The following is an 8,274-nucleotide window of genomic DNA, read 5'->3' on the forward strand; positions in this document are numbered from 1 at the left end:
ACCAGGCAAAAACCATGACAGTCATCTTCCCAATCATATTAACAGCAAAACTCCTATGATTGAACGAATCAAGAGTTAACACTACAATGCATTACAGGAACAGTTTATAGTAATTAATTGTCCAAATTATAGGCTTATTTTTAGTAAGTGTATCATCACAAAATGTTTTGTTATAAATGCTAGAGCACTACAACAAACCAGAAACCGTCAAGCTCATTTTGAGAAACATCAAGTGGGAAAAAAAGTAAAAATAACTCCAAGTAACATCCCTTACTCCTGTTACTGGAAAGAATATAAATTAACACCTATGGCACTAACGCATTCCAACACCACAGTCTATGGGTGCAGCTAACCCACTCTTGCACGGAAGGGATTAGCTTCAAAACAGCACCATCCCATCTCTTCCTCAGCCTTGTGAAGCACATTCATGAGGGGAGAAGAGACTGCAAGACAAGGGCCATACATTATCTCCACTGTCACTCTTGGTGAGTTTACAGGTAGAGAATGAACAGCACAGAAGAAGTTTTATAACATGGTACCCCCAAATCAATGCAACCAGGTGTGGTACCGGTAAACAATACCGAAGGGGGTTTCAGTACTAGATTCTTCATTAGACATAGCCAGTTACTTGCTGATAGCCTCTCATGTGCCCAGTGAGAAAGGATGTGGAAATCCAGATTTAACCTCGTCTTTAAAATAATCGCTGAAAATTATTTTAAAAGAGTATTTATTTGTTTCATGTCAACATTATTTTTTTTATACAGATGATCATTATATTTTGTATCTAGATTTTCATTGCAACATTTAATATTGTACAAGATTGCTATTTGTAACTGGACAAGAATCTCCAAAGTAACACTTTGCTGGATTTACCAGACCTTAGAATACACATTTCCTCAATGCAAAATCAGAAATGCTGATTTAAAAAAAAAAAAAAATGTCACTTTGTTTTACAGTTCAAATGCACTATAAAAAAATGTTCCCAAGAAACATCTGGTTTGTATTCACACCAGTTTGGTTTAAATACATATGTCAACAGATAATCCTCATATTCCAAGTCTGAGTAAAAACAGACCTTTCAGCAAATTCAGCCTCACCCTAAATTCCTTCTGAAATAAGTGGTAATTTCTACTTTATTTGGTGCAAAATATTATCCACTAGTGATAAAACTCTCAATAAACTTAAAAATCTTAACCTTTAATAAACAATTCTTACCTCATCCTACTATCACTGATCTCAGTGGCACAGGAACATATTCTAAGGGCTCATTACATAAAAAATCATATGCCTTTTAGATTTGAAATTATATTCTTTAAAGAACTGACAACAAGCACAAAAATTAATCATAATAACCTTTATTACAGATGCACTCTTTATTTTCAGCAGCTGAAGAATCTTTCTTTAGGGTGACAAATAACTCCAGCATTTAAGCACAACAGCAATCTCAAAACAACAAAACTCTATAGCAGCGATGAAGTAGCAAAAGAATAAAACCTGGTTTTCTTTATCTGCATTTTCAAGCCCTTACAAAGATTGCACTAAAGATGGCATAACTGCCCAGGAGGCAGGCAGGATACTACACTGTAATCACAGTTATTAAAAGCAATCGGAATCACAGAAGTTAAAGCAAAACTAGACTTTAAGTACTGTTTAGTATAGCATGAAGATTAAAAAATATTATTTTCCCAGATTACAAAGGGCTTTTAGGACATAAGCTAACACGATGAATTATTGCAATTTTTCATTTTTCTAAAATGTGAATAAAACAATAATAGATCATGTGAAAATTAAATCAGTTTTTAGTAAGAGTCTTGAATAAAATTGAAGCAGTATACAACTCGATCCTTAAAAAATCACTTAATTATTTATAACATAAATCAACTTAAAAAGCTAAAAAAACCAACTTGTAATTAGGCATGCTGTATCACTGAAATGTACTTTCAAAAGTAAGTTAGTGATTTTACTGGGAGGAACCGAGCTTTTGTGGGAAATCTCTCAGTTCCAGAAAGTATGCAAAATTAGACAAAAACTAATTAGAAAGTCTTTGCTTACAACAACGTAGATGTAAGAAGTTATCTGAGTTCAAACACAAACCAATGACCAGAAGTACAATTTACATACCTGCTGCTAGAGGGGGGGAAGCAGTAGACTACAAACAAAATCAGTACATTAAAATGATCTTAAAAGCAGTTACTGAAAGGGAATCAAATTTTAGAACTATCTTCACTTTTAACATTGTGTAGATTGTGTGTTTCAGTAGCCAAACCCGTGGGTTTTGGTCACACATCAATCCACATGAAGAAAGGAAACCAAGAAGAAGCAAACTCTCCTGTTCAAGAACCTACTCACCCAGTCCTGCATCACTTCAGTTTGCAAGAACTGTCACTGAGCTCAACAGGGACAGGATCACACCCCACTGGGAAACAGCTTTATCTTACTTGCATTACTTCTAAACGTAGGGCAGAACGAAGATACCAACTCAGAATCATTCAATAAAAAGATATTTTGAGATTTAAACATGCAGACGAGTCAAAGAAATGAAAGATTAAATACTCACAAAGCAACAATTCTCTCCTCTAATGTAAGCTGCATGGTGCTTTTCTGCTAATGTTTAAATATATTGCCTTGACACACATGTTCATGCATGGTTTTGCTTCTGCTGTGCATTCAACTGAATGAGCAATAGATTAAGGATTTTTAAGCATTGTGCTCACTTAAGATAAATGTTCCACAGCACGCAGTGCCCTGCTGTTTATGGAAGTTTCAAAATGGTAGTCATGATCTATTGAGTCCATTTTCAACTTCACACATTCAGTAAGGCATTCCAAAGCAAGAGACAAGTCCCAAAGAACGTATGAACCTCAACAGCTATAAAACCAGGAGCCCTCGGGAAAACAACGTGGGTTTTTTAACTTGTTTACCCAACTGTTCCTGCTTTGCAAAATACATTTCCCATTGTGATTCACAGTATACTACAGCTATTTCTTTATGAACTTTATTAATAAAGTTATACATTTTTAATATCAGCTGAAAACCAGAGTTCCAGTCCACTGGCAGTCCTAGATAAAGGCAGATAGGCCAGAGCAAACAAAAAAAGATCCAGTGGATACAGAGGAAGTGACAGGAAGTTTGGGAAGAAATAAACAGAACAGAACAAAAGTTTCAAAGAGCCTGAGCTGCGTCAAGAAGATTTATGTGAAACGTTTTGACTCTACAGTCTTGGAAACTTTGATTTGGGGGTGGGGAAGAAGGCGAGGGCAGGAAGAATTAGAATGGAGAATGCAGCAACAGGGCTTAATCTATTTCTGAGCTTCGTGAGTCACGTTTAATGTAAACTTTCAAGTTACACTGTTGGCTAACAGCGGTAGCAACAACAAAACATTCAGAAATTCTCTAATTCATGCATGATATAATTTCATGATAAACACTACCAGGTAAACAATCCTGTACTGACCTTGTGAATAAACGAGCTGACAAAATATCAATTAGAAATTAATAGACTTATGAAATAGCTTTTCATTTAATACTAAACTATTACATGAATCAAAGTTTGATTCTCAGGTAACTATCACAAAATTTGTTAGAGCTGAATGCTTTCAGCTCTTACTAAAATTTGATGACAGAAATAAAAAAAGGGACTTTTTTTTATAAGTTATTCAAATTTTCAATGATGTAACAAATGTCACAAATGGAATAAATTGATTTTTGAGACTAATAGACTACAGCAGATTCTATGAATAGCTGTGTTGTTTCAGTTCATACAGATGCTGCGCTATCTGTTCTGCAGAAAGTAGTAAAAGTTCAAAAGAAACAGGTAAAGGCTTTAATGTGCAATTTCTATTTATCTTAGGTATTCACATGGCAAACGGTCTTAATGTTATGCTCACCACATTACTCTGAGGTCCAAAACGTGCTATCTCTATTTGTCAGAAAGCATTACATGACTTACCTAAAACTCCCTGCAGTAGACTGCACACTTCCTAAGTTTCTTGCTCACATCTTAACTACTCTTTTTCTACCTGAAAAGAAAAATGCTCAGGATCACTGACAGTTCTGCTTACACTTGCTCAGAGACAGGAAGTTACCCCCTAAGGAATAAGACAAAATAATTTCTTCATTTCTCAAAAAGCCATGCATTCTTGACTTTGCTGCTTCAAAAACCAGGAGACTCCCAGGAAGAAGAAAACTACAGGATACGACTTGGTGCCTATGCTTGATCAAGGGCTGCTCCTAAGTAACAGCAGAACTGTACACACTGAGGGATTTTTAAACTTTTTTTTAAACATTAATTTTCTCATATCCCTTCATCACCCAGACTATACCCACTTCTACAAAAACTTTTATCATGTCCCTTCTTGAATCCCATCTTCCCTCATTAGATTCACAACCACAACATAATAAATCGCTTTAAGGGTAACTGCCATCCTCCACCTTGCATAACCTAACGATCTAATGAGAAAATGGTATTTCAAATACATTTCAAATGCATCATGTTTTCTCTAAAATGAAAAAGCCAGACTGCAAGAACTGACTTGACACTCAGCTCTGGTTCATACCAAAAGGAAATCCATACGATTGTGAAAGACAGAAAGTAGCACATTTAAGTCACAGACATAACTCCCATTTACCATTTTGGAGAGCTCCCACAGAAAAAGGAAGACAACCACAAATCAGAAATGTAACACAGCCAAATCTCCTCTACAGCCACAGGAAAGATACAGTTATAATTTAGCAACAAAACAGCAACTCCTCCAGGCAGAACTACATCACAAACATCATACTGAGAAAAAAAAAAAAAAAAAAAAAAAAAAATCACTCCTCTTTTCCCTCTACCCTCAGGCTCATAATTAAAGGAAACTCAAAAAAGATCCTCTTTATTTTTATTGCTTGAAAACAAAGAGCCCTGTTGAGTTAGGGAATACACATCTCTTTCTTAACTTCCCTCCTTCTGTCTGTGCTGAAAATGGATTCCAGACAGAAGGCAATAGAAAAATATATATTTTAATCAGATTAATAGATCTAAGTTGTTAAAAATCTGTGGCCCTTCAAACGTCTAATAAGAATTAAAATACTCCGATTCCAGTAAAAATCTAGATGTTTAATAGAGAAAAGAATATTAGCATTTAGAAATGAGGAGAGGTTTTAATCATCATGGAATTTAAAGAATAGCTGTTAATTATTGCCTATGTGAAAGCAAAGGGCTGAAAGGAAGAATAATGACAAGATTAAGTACCAAATTTATGCTTCTGTTGAAACCACAGTTTTTAAGCATCCACCCCAGTTAAAAAAGTGAAGCTCTGGGAATATGTTTTGGAGGCACTCCATCGGTCCACTTGGATTGCTTTGTGAAAATATTCTTCAGCTGCTGACTGGCCATTTCTGTCCTTCAGCCTGTGAGAGCCACTCTAATGGCTGGTAGCTCTTCAGGTTCGTCCCAGTAACATCGATGAGGACATTCAGTATATTGAGCAAGTTTGTCACATTCTGGGATGGGAATGAGTAGGATCCATAGATCATGGCAGTTGTGCTGTAGAGGGCATTTATTATGCAAGGCTCACACATAGTCCAATTCTGCTCAGTACTCACTGACTTCCAGGAAGGTTGTTTCACACAGAGCACCACCTGAAACCTACAAAGGGCAAATGGAAAATTCTGGGAAAGCTTTATTTCAAAGCACAGAACTTTTTCCAGGATGAGGGGATTATTTAATTATTTTTCCAGAGAGGTTCTAGTGTAGGATAGTACATCACAGGCAGCGATGTAAAGTCAGTACAGATTTTCTTTTGGAGTTACAGGAAGCTTTGCAATGGTATTCTGGTAGCTCATTCAGAAGCCTGTTTCCTTGTCAGCATACAGTCATCCTTGTAATGGTGAGGTAAGGATTGTAAGCGCCCCCTTCAGAAGAGGTGCAGTGTTATCTCCAGAACTGCTGATATATCCTGGGGCTGTTTTGTTGAACTTAAGAGCAACTAATTGTGCAATGACATGTATATTGGTCCAAACACCATTCTGTTTGACAGGTGTGTTCACAGTAGCATGTAACCGGAAACAGCTTAATGGAAAAGCAGCAGCTATTACATTTCTAGAAGCTAATGAAGTAATCCAGGTTTTTGACAAAGAACAGCTTTACCACTCTGATTTTAGGAACAGCACAGATTTGTTGATATGGGTTTCCAACATTTCTTTTTCTTAAAGCGGCTGAAGAAGAAAGGCTTGTATTCCTGAAAGCCTGCCCACTGCTCTCCTCTCTCCCTCTATATGATTCAATCTAATAAGAGACACAGCCACTCCTCACTAACCATAGCATCTTCCCTTGGAATGCTCTGTGACAGCAGCATTTAGCTGAAGTTTGCACTGCACTACACTATCATTACACTGCACGACAAAGCCCTTCACACTGGATATGCAACCTCTGCGAACATATGCCGTGTTACCACAACAGAAGACTGAAAAACAAGGATTAGAATTATCAACAACTATTAAACTATCTTTTCTAGTGCACTGCCACACATGAAGGGCTGAATCTCTACTTTCTTCAATCTTCCCATCAAAAATTTGGCCAAGACTATGCAAAAACACTTGGCAATAACTTTAAATGAACTACTTGGTTGAACTGTGGAATGAAAACATTCCCATTTCAGATTTAGTTCACATTAGTCTCTTATTAGTTCAGATTAGGCTAGATTTAGTTCAACACCTTTATTTTTCCAACAGAAAAAGTGATTTTAAGAGCCTGTGTATGCAGATGCAGACCCATGACCCATAAGGGAACAGAAGCTGGCACACTCATTTTGCCTTCAGGCAATTTTAACTTAATTCACAGCTCTCTCATAGACACCTTTACTTAGCACTTATTGCATAACTCTTAGCGAATTTTTTTAGGTCTTTCACCTGCTCACAGTCACTAGCAGACCAGAAGCTACTTGCTGATGATGTAATTCAAGTTCCTTGTTTCACGTGACCCACCACCTCTTCCTTGAGCTCAATTTGAGAGGATGACATCCCAAGCTAAAGACCTGTTTGCTGCCTGGTGTGGCTGCAGAAAACAACAGCTTTGGGAGACAGCCAGTTACTGGCTTCTATGCACAATTTTTCAGAAAAGCCACACACAGAAGGAATCAAAAGGACCCAGCAGTTTTGTAATACCCAATTCTGAAATCCAAACAGTTACAGTAACAAGTGGGTAAGCCTCAACTACCAAACACCACTACTAGAAGCTTGCACACATGGCCCAATATCCTTTCAAACATACAATCACTGTAACACTTGGTTTTTTACATGTAGAAATGTTTTGAAGTGTAGACTTTTTAGATGGAGGATCGGAACCTTAGAAAGAAAGCCAAAGAGCCAAGGGCAGCTCCCGCAGGGGAGTGTAAACACACCAAGGCTTTGGGCTTTCACAGAAAGGGTACACAGCCACAAAGGCTGTTTTTGACAGAAATGGACTTGGCAACTGGAATATAAGTTAAACAGTATCCTTGGGAGATTCTAGATAGAAGCTGCTGCTGTCATTGCTGGAGTTAATCAAAAAGACTGTAATATCAATGGCATCCCCGACGGGACAGTTATGCAATAATTATTTGTAGTGATGTCATGTTCCAGCGGGCACAGAAGCCCTCCCCCCGGGAAGGCGCTGTTTTGCTTTACTGGGAGCACGGTGGCCTGCTGCGGGCTCCGGCTACCCCCGCGGGAGCGGTACCCTCCCGCACCGCACACCGCGCCGTAGCGCCCCGCCGATGCCAAATGCAGGCCAACCGATGGCACGGCGCAAGGCGGCCTCTCCGCTCCGCCAGCCATAAACCCGGCCGGCTCAGAGGCACGGCTACCCGCAGCCATCAGCGCCCCAGCCGCGGCCCCCGGCCCCGCGGGGCGGGCATGGCTGCGCCGGGCCCGGGCTCTCCACCCGCCCGCCCTCCCCTCAGCCAGGGCGGCGACAGGCCCCGCTCCCCCCCGGCCGGCGCCTCCCTCACCTCTGCCTACCGGCCCGAGCCCTGCGGCCGGGGGATGAGGGGAGCCCGGCCCGGGAGGACGAAGCCTCCTCAGCCACGGCGGGAGCCCGGCCCGGCCCGGCCCGGCCTGGCCCCACCCCACCCCGCCGCCTCGGCGAGGCCCGGCCCGGTCGCCCAGCAACGGCCGGCGCCTGCAGTAAACACCGTCACGCACGTGAAGTGACGCAGCACGCGCAGCCCGAGCTAGGCGTGAGGCGGTAACCGCCGCGTTACGTCACCAGCCCTAGCGCCGCCAGCGCCTATAAATAACCCTGGGGGTGCGCAG

At 40.3% G+C, this 8,274-nt stretch overlaps 1 long non-coding RNA gene across 1 annotated transcript in view; it reads right to left on the minus strand.

Moving 5' to 3' along the window:
- Nucleotides 1–7,949, minus strand: part of LOC308071892 — a 65,465-nt gene extending 57,516 nt beyond the window's left edge. The window contains exon 1 of the long non-coding RNA XR_013931360.1: nucleotides 2,350–7,949. This is a non-coding gene — a long non-coding RNA (uncharacterized lncRNA). The remainder of the gene's footprint in view (nucleotides 1–2,349) is intronic.
- Nucleotides 7,950–8,274: the final 325 nt, after the last annotated feature.

This window comes from Falco punctatus (genome assembly GCF_963210335.1).
Source record: "Falco punctatus genome assembly, chromosome: 12".
NCBI classification, from domain to species: domain Eukaryota; kingdom Metazoa; phylum Chordata; class Aves; order Falconiformes; family Falconidae; genus Falco; species Falco punctatus.